Here is a 19,053-nt window from a genome sequence, read left to right on the forward strand (position 1 = left end):
ATGATCTAATTAATGGAAAGTTGCATTCATTAGATTGAGGCTGCAGGGAGGTAGGATAAGTGAGCAAAACATGATCAAATTATGAGGCACTTTAAATAATAAGCTGAAATGAACTTTTGTAAATAACAGGTTTCAGTGACATGGATTTTCACCAGTAATTTCTCATTGTGCCCCTGTTAATCTGGTAATAATTCACCAAAGCCCTATAAAACTCTTTTCTGACCGGCTGTCCGGTCATCACATGAACCATGTTGATTGAAGCGCAATTCTTTGCTAATTTGCTTAAAAAGGGGCATTTTTGCAGGATCAACTTGTTATCAAATGGGTCGGAATCCTAATGAAAGTTGTATCAGTCTCTTTTGGATAATTATGGTTATCTGCAGCTTGAGGTAATTGTTATCTATTTTTAAGGTGATAGGATTGCTCTCTCCATAAACTGCTGAAGTCAGTATCCATGGATTTAATGGCATTTGAATACGGTATGGTGCAGCATGTACTGTACCGATGATTGATCCAGAAGTTAATTTTATGCTTAACAAAAGCGACAGTGACAGTGAGAAATGGTGACCTTTTCTTTCAGAACTAAAAAATTCAGCCTGTGTTCAGTCAGGCAAACTTCTCCCAAGCAATTCACACAAAAGAGTTCACAAACTGAAATTAGAGGCAATAGCGAGACCTACTTTGTATGTTTATTTATTTATTGCTGTACAGAATTTTATTTATTTATTTTTTAATGAAAAAATAAAATAACTAAAACAAAATGGAGGTGTCTGCAAGTGCTGAAACAGAATTTTGCTTTGGGGCACACTCCCAATACTGTATCCCATTCACACTTCCTGCATGTACAGTACGTAGCATTAATTGCGCTAACACTCCGGCACAGGGATATATGAAATTGTGACATCAGACATATGGAAGCTGCGTTTGAGCACAGACGCCTCGCTGGGCTGGAGCCGGTCCCGATTCGCACGGTGTGAAGTATCTCGACGCAGAAATACCAAATGTGGCTCGGGTGCCAGCCAATGAGAGAAGGACTGCACCTCTCTCCATCTGTGCACTACTCAGGCCGCGGAAAGACCCGGAGTCTTCAACCGGCACCAGACATTCACCCACAGCTCGCACTTTCACACGCAGTCACGTCGAGAGGAAATTATGCAACAACAAAACAAAGAAGCGCCCAAACAGACACAGCGCTTTTGGGAGAGGGGGAAAAAATGCACCGCATTTCAACCGCACCGATGCGGAGTGGCTCCACTTAGGCTGCGGGTGTGGGGAGGTTGGACAAAGGGAACAAGGTCTCTGACACATCAGCTCTCACGAATGACCTTTTCCACTGACACACCTACTCCCACCGCGAACATTAATGTGTGTGCCGCAGTCCTTGTGCCTGTGCAGGACTTTACCCGCTGTGTTAGCCATTGCTGTAAGTACAGTCTAATGAACAGCTCGTAAAATATTCAATGACCCAAATATTGGGATAATAAGGCAATTCAAACAATTGTATTTGTTTGGCTTCATTAAATGGCATCTCTCTCCCTCTTTCTCTCTCTGTCTCTGTCTCTGTCTCTATCTCTCTCTCTCTCTAGAGAGCGAGAAAGAGGGGCACAGACCACCCTTCCAGATGGTTTGCACCCCTCCAGACGGATGCCACCCTCGGCGTTTACATTGCCCATGCCCAGAAGAATGGGCCCTGCCTGTGAATGTGTGCATATCGACGAACAGAGGAAAGGCTCTGGTGCAGGGAGTGGAAGAGCAATGGTCAGGAGGGTAAGTCATGAACAGCTGAATCAACCTAAGGAAAGACATTTGGATATTTGGAATCAATTAACTTTAATTTGCTTGACAGTAGTTACATTGCCAGTGGTAGAAATGCTGCTGAATAACTATATGACTGTTTGAATGAACTCCGATCTAAACTCACCCAAGGTTTGTGTAATCAATGTTTAATACCAACACGGCTGCCAGGGAAAACTGTCAATCTCGCACTGACCTCGGCGAGACATTAATTCAATCTCGCCCCTGCAGTTAATTTATGGTAAGGCGATGCGGCACCTCTCGTCTCTCGTGAGTCGGGACAGGAACGTGTCACACCAGCCGACCCCGACCGTCCATACGAACAGGCTGCGGGCCGAACACGCGGCCCGCGGCTAACGAGGACAGCGCAGATACGAGAAACACGGCCGCGCCGCTAATCTACACGGCGATACCGGCGTAGCAGAGACTAAAATTAGCAGCTGGCTCAAAGTACGGCAGAGTCCCCCGCTCTTCCCTGGACGCGCCTGAAATCCCCTGTAATGTTCCGCCCCGTGTTACTCCGTGATCCAGAGTCCGGCGCTGCACGGACAGAGCGGGGCGTTTCTCCCGGCTTCCAGGAAGCAGAGGAAGCAGTGCAGTACCTCATTTGAATTGCTAATGCGCAACACCGTTCCACAGCTGAAGCAGAGGGACTCTGACAGCTTGTCTTGAGTGGCCTTCTTCAACGACACATAATTGAAAACAAAACAAAACAGACACCAAGAGAAAAGTGCTCTTTGGACCCGCTTCTATTTTAAATCCCTGAGCCAGAAAAAGCCACGCCAGTCCTAATAGTCTCACAGGTGACTTAACACAAGGATTATATGACAACCAGTTTTAAGTGAGATATACATTTTTAATTTATCCGGCTTTGATTAAGATGCAAAAGATTTCTGCAGAACGAATGAAAAACATACAACGCACATATACCATTTTCATACATTCTTCATTGTATGGACTTCTCAGAGAAATGTGTTGTAAGCCAGGGTGTTATAGAGGAAAGTCACTCAGACTGCAATATGAAAATACTTTCAATTCCAGAGTTTCACTCAGTTGAAATGACATTTTCATTTTTTTGACAAACGATTATAAGGTTATTTCCAATGGTATAAAATGATGATGAAGACATGTTTTTATGAAGATTGAAATCAATGTTTCCCCTTCTGCTCTGTAATCTCCATGTCCAAGACAAAATGACATTGCAAACAATTTGATGCACCAGATGAGGTACATTTCACTGCTTGTACAAAATATGGTTAATCCTAATTGACAAGTTTGTGACCCAGGGCCCAGGACTAAATTAAGGGGCAGCCTGTAGCGTAGTGGTTAAGGTAAATGACTGGGACACATGAGGTTGGTGGTTCTAATCCCGGTGTAGCCACAATAAGATCCGCACAGCCATTGGGCCCTTGAGCAAGGCCCTTAACCCTGCAGTGCTCCAGGGGAGGATTGTTTCCTGCTTAGTAAATGACTGCTTAGTAAATGACTGGGACACATGAGGTTGGTGGTTCTAATCCCGGTGTAGCCACAATAAGATCCGCACAGCCGTTGGGCCCTTGAGCAAGGCCCTTAACCCTGCAGTGCTCCAGGGGAGGATTGTTTCCTGCTTAGTCTAATCAACGGTATGTCGCTCTGGATAAGAGCGTCTGCCAAACGCCAAAAAATGTAATGAATCATTACATTATTTCTTCAAAACTGCAGCAATGAGATGAACATGGCACAGGGAGGGAGGATGGAGGGCCCTGCTGAGTCAGGAGCTGTGTGGTGCGGCTGTTCACTTTTACACCCTCGGATGCGTGAGCTGCATCTGTAAAGGTTAGTGCCTGCGTCTTTAAAGGTTAGGTCCTCACACCCCGAAGTGGACAGCTGGCCGGACATGTTTTGCAAGCTCAGAGTGAAAGGGATTTAAGACAGGGACGTCTTAGTTCACTCTGGGTTTATAATCCACTGACTAACAAACAGCGTTACCATCAACTCCAACACAAAACCTATTCTGGGAAGTACATTCCAAATAATAATAATAATAATAATTTGTTATTTAGCTCACACAACAATTTATTAGATTAAGCAGTGTGAGCAATGTGGGGTTAAAGGCCTTGTTCAAGGGCCCAACAGCTATACGGATATTATCCTGGCTACACCAGGGCTTGAACCACCAACCTTCCGGGTCCCAATCATGTACCTTAGCCACTAAGCTACAGGCTGCCCAAAGTCTGTATAAACATACAGGTAAACCATAGAGTTATTGCAACAAGACTCATAAATACTGACCAATACATTTCTCTGCTATATTTAATGCCCTAATATGCACCTTTTAATTACAATAAAGGAAATTAATGACCCCCAAGTAAGGGTTAGCAGGGATTAACAAGAGAGAAATTTAAAGGGATTAAATCCATCGCTGACTCTTGCGACTAAGGATGACAAACAATTTCTAGGAACAGAAAGGCTTGAGCTTTAAACGCTCATGTTAATTCCCCTTAATGTTTCTTTTTCATTTTCATTTTAATCTAATGTGCACAGTCAATGAAACAATGCCTATGAAAAACATTGCTTCCAAGTCAAGCTTCCAAGTCAAGCTATAGCTGCCAAAAAATCTTGCCTTGGCTCCATTTCAGTACAACCATAAGAGACTGTGTTAAAAACATTACTTTCAGAATCCGCCTGAATTGTTTTGAAGAATTGAATATTGGCCAACTGTTCAACTGGCCAATACATTAAATTGCATTAATCTATTGTAGCAGGTGTTCTTATCCACAATGCCTGAAGATTTATTAATTCCAATGCTCTATCCAATGTTTAGAATGCACATCTAACATATGTCACACAGAATAAATCTGACAAGTGCTTTTACTGCACAGTAGTAGAGTACGGTGCAGAGGCTTGCAGCTAAAAGTTAAAAAGTTGTTGCTGTTGGGCCCTTGAGTAAGGCCCCAAGGCCCCACATCACTCCAGCGGAGTGCTTAGTCTAATCAACTGTACTGTAAGTCGCTTTGGAACAAGAGCGAACACACAATTCTGAATGTTTGAGCCCGTTTGTTTTTGTGAGTTTAAATCTGCCACTTAACCCTTGTGTAGTCTTAACATTCTGTATACTCCCCTTGTCCTAAGGTAAAAAAATTACCTACCTTTACTAAACCCCTAAAATAAAGCAGCCTAATGGAATTTTAAATCCCAAATATATTTTGCATGAACAAACAACCTGTCACTCATTACAAACATTGAAAGTTGAAAAAAGATCATTTAGGGGGTTTTCTCTGCTCTTAAACATAGTGGCGGGTCATTTTTGACCCTTAAGACAAAATCTCATTCAATCACTGCACTTCCTCCATAGTAGTTAAATGCAACACACACTGTATATGTACTGTAGATCACGGATAGTCCCAAGTGCATAATTCATATAATTAAACAACATTTAACACATAAAAACATGGCACATCTTTCGCGACTATACAATGACCAATTTCGTCGAGACAGGAATGACATCTCTTGAGTTTTCTTTGAATCTGGAGCAGTGTCAGTGTTGTGTGATGAATGTTGATATGTGGGAATGTGCTAAAATTGGCTAATGGATTACTTCCTCTACTGAAGCGTATTCTGCCTCTGAAATGTCTTGAGGATTTTTCCAGAGTTTCAGCAGACATCAGCAAGCACCCCATCTTCCGCTGGGGATTTTTGACTTTGATATTTTAATTTTGCCTTTCCGAGGTGAACACACAGTAGCTGTTCACAGTTGGGTTTGTTGACGGCTTTAACATGGCATATATACTGAGCCAAGAAAATACACCGGGCTTTAATGCTATTCCTTCTGCAGAACCACACGGAGGTTCTCTATTTATAACGCAGCTCAGAGCACCTCAACTTTTCCTTTTGGAGCACGCTGTTTTAAAAGCCTTCCACTGGTGACCGAGTATCCGCTGGAGATGAAGCCGTGGTGACACCACCTATACGGTCTCCCAGATAATAATCTGTCTTCAGCCGGTTTAGGGAATGAACGGTGCGATGACGCTGATCGCTGGTGACTCAGCCTCAGGCAGCACGACGCCGAAAAGTACAAGCGAACACTCAGCCAAGGAGAGGCAGACTTTCCACAACGACACAAAACTTTAATTAGTGGGTAGGTCTGCTAATGGAAGCGTAGGCACTCAGCAGAAATTGGTCCTGTATCTTTACAACGTATTTCCATCCAGAAAATTCGTTTTTGAATATTCCACGCTATATTACAAAAGGGAAGTAGAATTGTTGGAGGGAATCTATTTTAAAATAATTGTTTATATATATATTTATATCGGACAAATACTCTAGTTCCTGTGCTCCCGATTACAGATATTTTTTTTTTATAAAAAAGGGATTATTTAGTGATTAACCAAATCCTGTGTGAGCTAAGGTCTCTGCCGTGGTTGTTGCCTGGGTCTTAATTAGAACTAAGGAGATAACTGCTCACACAAACAACATTCAGACAGTGAAGGCAGAGAAAATGGTGCCTCTAATGATGTGTAAATTAAATAAAGAGAATACGGGGGTATTTTGCAGTGGGATTAAAGAGGCAACCTCCATAAACATTCTGGATTGGGTGGAATATATTTGGATGGAGTTTTTCCCCAAATATGTACAGAAGTGAACTCACGATCAGCCTGCTCCCTGCTCACATTGTACCTACATTAGTCTACAGTCTGGCTTCTTCATTCTCATTAACTGCACAGTCGATTTGTGTTTATATCCGCGATCTAAACTATAGGTTGGTGAATGTTATGTCCGAAAATGCAAAGTAAGAACAGTATTCGTAGATGTATTGAGTCTTATAGCTTTGATGCTATGCCCTGTGCAGTTTTTGAAAATGGATTTGGCGGTCACCATGGACTCACTGGGGTGAACCAGTCATTACGTTCTGCTGCAGGCCGTAAATTCTTTTGATTGGTTCCAAATGTCAGCTCATTGTAGCCCCTTACATTATGTTGTTCATAAATCCTCACTGATCCATACTTCATTTCAAGCTTTGTGGGTATTTCTCCTGAGCACAGCCATAAGATTAGTTTGAGGGAATGTATTTATTCATTAATTTGTTCTTTCATTCATTCATGTGTCTATTCATTCATTCATTTATGCATTCACACATTCATTCATTCATTGTTTTGGATGTGTTGTAAAATATTGGCTGTCGTTGACATGTGTGTTGTTGTTGCATAGCAGAAATTACTCAGCTCAGAAAAACAGCATATTTGCCCCATCTCTTGGGATGGTTGATCATATTGGGCAGACAGCGAAGTATTGCAGACTGCAATATGGGATTATCAGCATTTCTTTTGTCTGGCACTAATTTCAGACCAAGGCAACGGGGGCTCACAGATTGTCATGTGCGGTCAGCATCCTGTCACGGTACTGGGGGATTTGGGAGTGACTTTTCCTTCTCGTTGGTGAAGTCTCCTTGTCCTCACTTCCTGCTGAACCTCCAGGCACTGAGTCTATTTCTGTCTGGTTGCGTGATAACCTCAACTCTTCTGCTCCTCTCTGATGTGAGTATGTCCGTGGAAATTCACACAGCCACACACACAGTCTACCTCATCCATTTATCTCCTCTGGGATGTATGTTGTCTTCCAATAGAGTGACAATGATCACACCCACACCCTTCTTACACTGACTAAAACTTCAAAAAATGTCAGTCTTGAGTGTAAAGATGTAAAATGATAATTTCACTGCTTCCTCCTACTTTTTTTTTTTCTACTTTTTCCACTTGCTGTTTCTTTTGGGATTATGCTTTTCCGCTCCGGGGAATTACTCTGCCCTCCCCTCCCTGATCTCTGCACAGTAAATCCCCACTGCTAAGTGGCAATACTGCATTTGACTACGTCAAAAACAACCATGGCCGTCCGTCTGATACCCTTCCTGGACCATTTCCTTCGGACAGCAGACATATATTTCAATATATGTTTAGCCTGTGTAAACAAATTATAAACGTGAATGAAATGCTGTTTTACAAACAGATCTGAATTTAGCCTCGCAGGCTAAATTCCAGTTCACTTGGACTCATATAAATCATTAGAGCTAATTTAACAATTAATATCCTGCCGCCTGTAATCATACTCTGTGGGTTTTGGTGGTGTCTTCAGTAGCATCATAGCTTTTCTGATGCTACATCTTTCAATTCTGAAGATAAAATAAAACAAAACTCTGACGGAATGGTTCACAAAGATGTCATCATTAAGCAATGTGACTATTTTCTTCTTTCTTCTTTCTACTTTCATAAGACTATTATAAGTGAGTGGGTCTTTCTTACACATTATTAAATAGTTTGCTCTTGTTTCAATGGGGTGACACTGCATATGTATGTGTGTCATGCATACAGATCTTTTTTACATGAACTGCAAGCCTGCATTGACGTGAATGATATGTGGGGGATGAGAATCGAATTGGAATTCAAATGAGCCTTATTGGAATGACGTAAATGGATACATATTGCCAAAACATGCAGAGAGAATCACACAGCTCACAAAACATGCGTGATTCATCATTTGCATTATTGGGGTGATTCATCTTTTTAATCGTGCAATTACAGATGAATCACTTCTTCAGAAATATAAGATGAAAAATGGCTAGTGCATATACCACAGTCATTTATTCTTATGTTATTGATTTAAATGTGATGTTGTTGGATGTTGTTGGTATAGTAGCATATACTGCATGTATATTCAATATGCTTTTCTAAAATAATCACTCCTAATTACTCAAAGACATGCGTGTCAGGTTAGGTGTACTCCTACCATTGCCCTTGACCAAGGTACTGTACTCAGAACTAGAGTCGGTCCCCAGGCACTGCACTGTGGCTGCCCACTGCTCCTAAGTAACTCGGATGGATCAAATGCAGAGGACAAATGACCCCACGGGGCTCAATAAAGTAAAGTATAAAGTATTTAATCATTCCTATTTATACTGCCAGCACAGTTTCTTATGCTACCTCTGAAATGCCTGTTGTCGGTACTTGTGACGCACTTGTGACGGTAGAGTTTCAGCTCTATGTACATGAGCAGTGTACTTATTCAGCTATTAAATCTGTATGTTTAGAAGAAAATGAATCCCCAATGTACCAATCGTAGGTTTTCCGAACCTTTTTTAACCATTCAATCCTTGTGTATCTTTATAATGAATGATGTCACCACCCACACACATTGTACAATTTAAACACATCAAAATCTTAATTTTATGTACATAGTAAAGACATATACTATATAATTCATCTTCAACTTGAAACAGTCAGCGACAGAAACATTTAGCAAATTTTGTACATTCATAGTCAGTCATACCGTTATATAGCCATGTACCTACTGAATGGGAGATTTCAAATCTGTTCTTATTTAATGCTGAATCAGATTATAGTTTTTTTGTGGGCTAGTAGGTGTAGTCGTCCATCTAGAGTAAGTGAAAACTATTGGCCTGTAATTGATGCACTGCATTATGGGAGATTCTGTCTGTTAGATGAGACATTAAACCAAGGGTCTGACACTGACTATGGTCAACAAGTCATGGCACTCATAACAAGTGTTGAAATCCAAACTTGTTCTTTCAATCTGTCAATCTAATTTCTCCAGCTAACCTGGACAAAATAAACATACATTTCTGAACCGTATACTGATGGACTGATGTGTAGTCAATGCGCTGATTGGACAGGAGACACACACACACACACATACACGCACGTGCACACATATACCATCAACATCATCATTGTTAGATTTGACTCCTATGGAGTTAATGTTCAATGTTTTTTTTCTATTTGATGGAAAATGACAGAGGCTTTCTTTGACATGCTCATATTTCCATGAAAGGATCAATCTCCTTCTTCACGCTGCTGGGAAAGAAGGGATGAGGGGCACTAGACAGATCGCAGAGAGTCCGCTAATGCAAGCCGCAGCCCTGGCCATGACAAGCAGTCAAGCCATCCACCACTCCTAATTATAGCACCCCAAATTACCGCACTTGAAATATTTAAAGCCATCACATTATATTGTAGCATCAACTGGCCGATCAGGCTGGACCCGATGGCTGAACATTCAGCCCTCCCGCATTCAGCCAACATCCATCTCTGTTCTCTGTGAGTTTAAAGTCATTCGCAGGAGCGGTCACTGGTTTCCTCAAAATCTATTTTTTAACAGTTATCTTGACAGCCAAAAAGGCAGCATACACTATATATTATGTTCCCCATATTATCTTTGTAACCCAAGCATAAGAATCTACATGGGATGTTTTATAAAGTCGTATTAAAAATGTTGTATCATCCCAAGAGACTATTAGAATTACCCATTGTTTCTTTTTGCAGTTAAGATATGACCAAAGAGCCAACACATTCATTTTTGGATCTGCCTTATTTAAAAAAAGAGCCCTCTCATTAAATTGTACCTTCACTTGTTCAGTACCTTGGCCTGACAATTCCCAAAGAAAACGACCGTGTGCTAGCTTGACTGTGACCTTTTCCCACACTGATGTAAGTAGCTTTAGAAGCCGTATTTAGCACGAGTGTGGCCGACAATGAATAGAGCGGCTGACCTGTGAATATCGTCCCTCTCAGTGAAGATCTGAGAGTTGTCACTGACTGTGGTAACAATGCCTTCAAAGAGAAGCAGAACAAAATTAAACCTGGAAAATATATTACAATCCTCCCAAAGTTTCCATGGACATCTGCTACCACAGCTTATTGTTGTTATTATTGTCAGATAAGATTTTCAATTGCATTTTCCTTTGTCAAAGGTGATGAAGGTGACAAAATTCAAATGAATTGCTTCTGCAACCGTTCGACTGCAAGTTATCCATTAATGATTTCCAAATGGGAAAATGTAAATAGAAAAAGGCTGCTGTCTGTTGGAGCCAGAGTTGGTCCACAGATTTTTTTGGCATTTAACAAAAATGTTTTTTTGGTGCCAAAGTGTTCCCAAAAAAAATAAAAACTTAAATTGCACAGCCCAGGGATGTGTCGAGTGCCAGCAGTCGGCTCTGACTTCAGGACTAAATCCGGTGTAAGCTGGCCATTGGCATTCCCGCTTAACGCTTAACGTCTTCACCAAGAGGGCAGTGGGGTGTGATTAAACGGCACGTGTGGATAACCAGCTTTGTTTGAAACGCTCGTGATTACCCTGCTGTGCTGTGGCCACGTAAACGGTCTGAACGCCCCTGCTTACACAAGAGTTCTGTCCAAACCGCAGTGCTCTGCATCTTTCAATTTAACAAATCGAATTTGCTTCATAAAAGGTTCATCTTGTTCCTTACAAAAATATGTTAAGTCAGTACGATGAATCGCACAACTCAGTTCTGTAAATGTTTACAAATAAGAAGCTATTAAACATATAAGGAACAGGTTTTCCACATTCAAGGTGAAGGCGTATTGAGAGTAGATTGATAGGCCTCAGCTTTCATTGATCCTTTGTCTTGCAAACCTTACCTTTGGCATTAGTTTCAGATTGGGTCTGATTGAGTGAATGAAGCATAACGTCGCAAATATTAGTCCTCGCGTCCTACAAAAGACTCCCTCTTGATTGATTTATATCTTTTTTCTGTCAATAGGCAAAGCTAAATGTGTCTGGCCTTCTGTGTTTTTTCTCTAAGCTTGAGCCACCATCCTACCTTGTTGAAATGATCCTGCCAGAATGAAATTAATTACGACTGCACAGCAACTAGACACTGCACTCCCGGTCACTCTGAACATCTATGCCTTTAAAGGCCCACGGTGCAGCATCTCAAATGTCCTTTAAACGTGAGCTCCCTCTCCATACTGCGGCGCATATAAAAACATATCACAGGCAGAGTACCGATATTGCCCTTTAGCTGGCCTTGCTGCCAGACCCTTGAATAAATCATCAAAAAGCCAGAACCGGAAACACACTGCCGGGTGTGAATGCAGCGGTGGCTTGGGAACCGAACAAAGCAGAGGCTCTCAAAATGGACCCTGAAATCTGCATACGTGAAATTCATAAAAACGAGTATATGTACCTTTTTGACCGGCCACACATTTAGGACCGCTGGGAGTCTGGGATAGGGTACACAAAATACATTATCAACCCCATGAGTCAGCAGCACATGGAAATGTTGTTTACATTCAGAATGATTCAACAAGAGGCACAATTTAATGAGCAGACACTTAGCTCAATGTGGAGCAAAGTACAATAAGTCACCTTAAAAAAAAAAGAACATTTCAGGGGAAGTCAGGGGAAGAAAAACTTTTTCTTCCCCTGACTCACCACTGAGTATGTCTTGCTTTTTTCTGCATTCTCAAAGCCATTTTGATGATTCATCCTCTGCATAATGGATATGTATCATTTTATCCTCAAACAAAGGTTTCTGACATCATTTTGATTACGTCTGAACACGGCAAACTGATTGTGAAGAAAGCACTAGTCTGTGACATTTATATGCATGCCACAGTGCAAACATTGACATAATATATCCATTTCTCTATCCACCACTTCTTTCTTTCTGATTATGTTTGCCCCACCAGCACCCAGCATAAGAAATACAGAAAAAATATAAACTCAACCAGGCAAGTGGCAGGTTAAAAAAATGTATGTTTTGACGACAGCAAATTATGAGCAAATGCACACTTTGTTTCATGATAGCTTCTGGCTGGCTGGTCCTACTTAAACACTGTGGATATTGATCTCTGGAAAATAATGCTATCGGGCTACTGCATGATAAATGAAGATGAAAGTCCCTATGTGTCTGGGATTATCTGATTTAGCATCGAGAGCTAGTGCAGCAATGCTAATTTAGTTTTCTGTACGCAAACGTGGGTCCAGGAGGAGATATATAAGCACTGGGGGGTAGCAGTGGTGAACCAGGGGGGATCCACTCAATACCACAGGGGTAACTCAACGACAGGAACTGAGGCAGGATTCATATATGCTTTAAACCCTCCCCACCCGGGAAAATATGAGCCAAGATTTCCAGAGAATTTTTTAAACCATGTTTACGGTCATCCGTCTGAAAATATCATATAAACGATGTATGAATATTACATTCATGCATTTGAATCTTTTAAAACGTCTGTTTGACTGAGCTAAGGGATAAAAAAGGGATTACTTTGAACAACCAAGCTCAGAATTTCTGGAGTATGAAGCTGTCCACATCATGTGCATTGAAATGACAAATATTCAAGATTATGAAGATGAAAATAATCTACTCTTCACCCAACATGCATCATTTTCTGGCAAAACATGAGGTCTGTGACCAATTGCAACAGAGATGTAAGAACGCCATGCAGCACCAACATATGACAAGTTATATTTAGAATATAGCACATGAATCCACATTTAAACCTATCTGTTAAGTATTGTAATGTACAGATAGGGGATTCTTTTAGTGATGAATTGTGTTGCAATTGTGTTGCATAGACACAATTCTATACACACTGTATTCAATAACCCTCACACGCACTATCACTGGTCTGTGAAGAAAGTAATCTATTATAAGGATTACTGTTCCACCAGACAGAGCTCCTCTAAAAGCAGAAGTGACTGTAAAAATAACCCAGATTAGACTAATCTTTCTACTTATCACTCTTAAATAGCTTGTTCCCTGCTCATTATCGTCTACAATATAACAATATTACAGGCTAATCTGATGCAATCTTTCTTCTGAAAACCGAGTTGCAACGTTTTTGTACGAAAAAGCACAGTATTCCAAAAAAACAAATCAACATCTTGTGACACCTCAATTGCCTCAATCAGTCATTCACTTACTACAAATTATCGGCTATTCTGCTGATGGAACTACACACATCCAGAAATCAGTCAGCTGATTTCTAAGCAACATATTCAGATGTCATATGTCAACATCATGCCATTTGAGCACACAGGGAATATGATAATATGTGGAGGGCTGATATCATTCAATTTAACTTAAAATGAAAGAATTACTTTTGTAAAAAAAAAAATAAAAAAAACAGAAATAGAAAGGACGAACATCTGATGTAGGTGTTTATGTGACACAATATTTTACTCTTTTGTTAATGTGTTGAATTATTTTCACTTGTATGCTTTCTCCTTCAGTATTTCTCCAATGGAAGAATCCACAGGATCCGTGCCAGCTGGTCCATGTAAATGCATTGCACTGATGGAGCGCTTCTTTGCATTATGCATGTATTCTTCCCTCTCTGATTTACAGAGCAAAGCCAGGAGTATATTCTTGGGGAAATGTCCTTAGATTCACCCTTCCCACTTCTGAAAAGCCTCAAAGCCTTAAGAAATTAATTATCACATCTTGTTTTTAACTGATAGGAATAGTAAGAAACAAAAAAAACTTCACTTAGAGCTCTTGGTTCACACTGTCTTTCCTAAAGACATATCGTTCCATTGTTTGGAATTCATGGATCAGTTCCTCAATATTATTAAGTTTTGTGAACTAAGATTTTAAACCCTGAAACCACTGAGCCATTTATTATTTTTCGCTACGTGTAAAAACAGACCAGACTTTTTACATATCCTTCAGCAATATCGCCCATCCCTCCCAATATAGCTTTATTTGATTGTATGTTTATTTTGTCTTCCATAAGCATAAGGTTGGCGGCATGGATGGTGCAGTGGGTAGCACTGCCGCCTCACAGCAAGGAGGTCCTGGGTTTGTATCCCCGTCGGCCGGGGCCTCTCTGTGCGGAGTTTGCATGTTCTCCCCGTGTCTGCGTGGGTTTCCTCCGGGTACTCCGGTTTCCTCCCACAGTCCAAAGACATGCAGGTTAGGCTGATTGGAGAGTCTAAATTGCCCGTAGGTATGAGTGTGTGAGTGAATGGTGTGTGTGCGCCCTGTGATGGACTGGCGACCTGTCCAGGGTGTATTCCTGCCTTTCGCCCAATGTATGCTGGGATAGGCTCCAGCCCCCCTGCGACCCTGTTCAGGATAAGCGGGTTAAGATAATGGATGGATGGATAAGCATAAGGTTGGTGTAAAAACTGAGGTACATGCACATACAGTGTTTCACCCTGGCTGCATTATGAATGCTCCCAGCAGCCATTTAAGGCCTTGGCCACGTGTTTTGCATTACTGACACAAATTCAGCAGCGTTGTTCAACGCCACTTCATTTTCATTTAAACCATTATTGATGGCTTCTGCAGTGCGGATTCATTAAGAAGATGTTGCCCAGTACAGCTGTCTGTCCTTTCATTCTTAATCCTCGTAAAAACAGACTCAATGTTTCTGGGGCGATGTGAAGTCTTCTGCACTGAGCAGCATCGAACAGACAGTACGCTGGACCAAGTTTTATGAAACAAATAGTGTGCATCTTTTAAAAGAGTACAATGCAGATACTGTCTTATTTTATACAGTTGTTAGAGCCATATGTGCTCTGAGAATTCTTTATTTCAGTCCTCATCCTGATGCCATCACTGCAGGCAAGTCAAAGGAATTTGAACAATAATACAATTAAGGACCAATTCAAGAGCTTAGTGGTGGAAGGTTATACACTCAGTGAGCACTTTATTAGATATTTATTAGACTTATTGGCCTTCTGCTGCTGGAGCCTATCCACTAAAAGGTTTGACACATCTTCACAGCTTCAACCAGTCTGGCCCCTTCTCCTGACCTCTATCATTAACAACACATTTTTGCCTGCATAACTGCTCCTCACAGGATGTTTTCTGTTTTTCGCACCATTCTCTGCAAACTCTAGGGACTGTTGTGTGTGAAAATCCCAGGTGATCAGCAGTTTCTGAGATACTCAAACTAACCAAAGTCTGGCACCAGCAATCATTCCATGGTCAAAGTCACATTTCTTCCCTATTCTGCCATTTGGTCTGAAAAACAGCTGAACCTCTTGACCACATCTGCATGCTTGTATGCATTGCACTGCTGCCACATGATTAAATATTTGGATTAACAAGCTGGTGTACAGGTCTACCTAATAAAGTGCTCACTGAGTGTATATGTCATGTCCATAATGGTTGCTAATTTGACATAGAATAGTTTTGCTATGTTGGAATTATTTTATTTTTGTAAATATGTACTACCATGGTTGGGAGAATATTGCTCACTAAAAACTAACAAAATATAGCTATAACACCAGTTCTTTTTACCTTCATCTCAGATCAGATCAACTCAGATTCAGATCAAATGACATAAAATAACTTCACAAATCTGACCACAATTTCCACAAGCACACAATATTATTCATTAAAAACTCTCTAAGAAGCTGGTAATCCAAAGTCAATTATAATTATGTAGATGTTTAAAATGTGTATCACCAAATTTAATTTATTTTAAACAGTCTGGGGTTGTGTTATATACTGTAGGATGAAATGGTCAAATTGTGAACAAAGGCAAGATTAAAGAAAATAAATAAATAAATAATAAGGTTTAACAATGACTTGCTTTTTCTATACTCTGTTTTTCATCCCACTTTTATTGTGTTCACACTTAAGTTTAATTTGTTCACAGCTCATTTTCTTCACAGTAAGATAGTTTCAGTATTGTCCTCCGCATTGGGCATTTACTGTACAGTATGTTTGGCAGGAGTGTTATTTTTGGCTGAAAATGTATGAAAAATATGGTCGAAAACATAATGTAGCATCCACTCATTCCATTTTCACAGTTTAATATTCATGAAGTAAAGAAACTACAAGATCGAATTCCTATAAATGTAACCCCAACATGCTTCAATGAAATTATGGCTTTTAGTGTATAGCTCACTTAAAATTCCCAAAAAACAAGAACCGGAATCACAAGATCAACTCTAGTATCCTTTCAGTTATCCTTAGTACCTTTGAGTGACTGTGAAATAAACAGGGGTTCACTCCAGGAAAGCAGCTGCAAACTAAGAATCCATAAATAAGAGGCTCTGGCATAATCTCTATATTCTGCCCTTGCTGATTATTATAATCTGATAATAGATTTGTGACTAGACAGGTGAGCCTCCCCTAAGCCCTTAATATTCTTTCCTCTATGTCTATGGTGTATGAGTGTACTGTATGTCGAAGTGCTTTTGTTTAGTAATTGTGAAGTAGATCGCATTTAATGAGCAAATGATGGTGCCAGGCAAATGATGGTCGCTCACACACAGTTATAGATGCATTTCTGAATTACACTTCATTAACTATAGGTATTCACTGTATGTATATTCATGCAAATCATCATTATAGTTAAAAACAGCATATTGTATGCTCTGTGAAGAGGAGCTTAATTTCATTATTAAACCGCTTTATAATCTTTGAAGAACTGAAAATATGTTTTTCAGCTTGATGTAGCAAGGGAACATCAATCCCTTTTCTCGTGCCTGAAAATATCCTCTTTAAGCGACACGACACTTCAGAAGCCAAGACTGCAGTTGGCTCGCGTTGCGTTTGCCGAACTGTGTCACCCTGACACGGCTCTCTACATCTCCGCTATTAATACAGAATATAGCAAATGCCAACAGTAAACAGTGAACAGTAAATATGCAATTTCCCTATTGTTTAAACATCTATTTAAGGTAGCCTTCAATAGCAAAAATGTATGAATTTCGGATATGCCAGAATTGCCGGTTTCCCACTCATTGTTGATGTACTTCACATCAATGCCACAAGGGGCTTTCTTCCTAAAGGTGATAAAAGGCGTCTGAATGACTCAGCTTTTGGCAAGCTTAGATGGTTACAGCCGCGAGGGGATTTAACCAGAACCTTTACCATCTGAAGTGCACATTTCACCCCCTACAAGTGCTGGATCATCGTCATTAATGCCAGATGCAAGGACGCACCACGCTATAATCATTCTCAGACCAAATCAGAGTAACATTGCATTACTCTACATGCAGCAGTGTGTTTAATTTGGCTAAGGGCCGAGGGATTGAATCTGGAAGCGTTTCCTAAACAAGGCACTGGTAAACACTGGCAGCACTCAGAGAGGAAGATGATGAATGCAGCGTCTTCAAGGCGTGCCATAACAACCAGCTTATGGCCCCTGGATATCTAACATGTTCAAAATGCTTATATTCCTATTCCAGCTAAAGTTCATTCACGTGAGTACGTGTTTCCTTACATGCTGCACAATATGTGGAAAACACTTTGCCCATGCAAAGCCTGTTCTTTGGTCAGTATAAAAGGCATTATTATTAAAGGAGATGCGATTCACATAAAGCACACATTGTAATGTAAACACAACAAGTAAACTGGTCCAGAAAGATTGTGAAATCTCTGTCTAAAATTATTCATTTTTACTGTGCTAAACAATGACAAATGTTTTTTTACCAGGAAGCCAAATACTAGGAATTTAATACACAACCTAGTGTTGTAGGCCACATTCCCATCAGGTCATTTTCAGAAATATGAAAGTAAGTACAGTACATTGTACAACTATATCAATTGTAAATACATGTCATTCATAATATCGGCGGTCTCACAAGCAAGCACTGTAACATGTAATTAGGCACAAACCCACGGCGTTAAGTTGAATTTCACTGTTGTAGCATATAATGGGAGCTCAGTTTTTTTATAGGTAGGCGAACAAGACCCTTCCGTTCTGCCACCTCCGTTCTGCCACTTCATTCTGCCACTTTGTGCGGTCTGGCGCCTCCCCCTCGCCACACCTGCACTTCTCACTCACGACTGCTGTCTGTCCTGGTCCCACGGTGGTGGAATGACCTCCCGGTGGATGTCAGAACGGCAGAGTCTCTGACCTCCTTCAAGCGCAGTCTGAAGACTCATCTCTTCAGGCTACACCTTTCCCTCCCTAACTCACCACCATGATTAGCCTTAGACTGTAATGGCAATGACAATGTATAGATTGTATAGATATTGTTACTAGTATAGATATTGTTGTTTTTTATTGGCTGTTGTATTGTTGTATTCAGGGTATTCTAGCTGCCAACTGTGGTATGCTAGTTTGGAAGTTGATTGTACTCTTCAAGGGTTCTGATTATCTGTGTTTACACTAGGACTCGGAACTGTACTGTCCTCTCAGGTGTCCTCTTAGCACTCATACTTGTGTTTGATTTGCACTTCATTGTACGTCGCTCTGGATAAGAGCGTCTGCTAAATGCCATGTAATGTAAAAACATAGGTAGCCATCTCTCAAAAGCATAGGATCTCTGCTATTGCTGGATTGTCAACGTGACTCTGCAGCCCTGCCTTAATGTCCACTGCGGCTGGATGGCACGCAGAGTTCCTGCCACGATTCGCTCAGCATCAGGTGGGGCAGCTGCAGGATGGAACACAGTCATCTCGGCCTGTGAATGATCTTTTCACAATGGCACTGAGATAGCACTTATGAGCTGCAAATCTGTTCAGTGTTTACCGTCTGCATTTATACGACATAT

At 40.8% G+C, this 19,053-nt stretch overlaps 1 protein-coding gene across 1 annotated transcript in view; it reads right to left on the minus strand.

Moving 5' to 3' along the window:
- LOC133142412 (potassium/sodium hyperpolarization-activated cyclic nucleotide-gated channel 1) overlaps positions 1-19,053 on the minus strand; it is an 81,566-nt gene that overhangs the window by 49,952 nt on the left and 12,561 nt on the right. The window lies entirely within an intron of this gene.

Source organism: Conger conger, chromosome 12, assembly GCF_963514075.1.
Source record: "Conger conger chromosome 12, fConCon1.1, whole genome shotgun sequence".
NCBI classification, from domain to species: domain Eukaryota; kingdom Metazoa; phylum Chordata; class Actinopteri; order Anguilliformes; family Congridae; genus Conger; species Conger conger.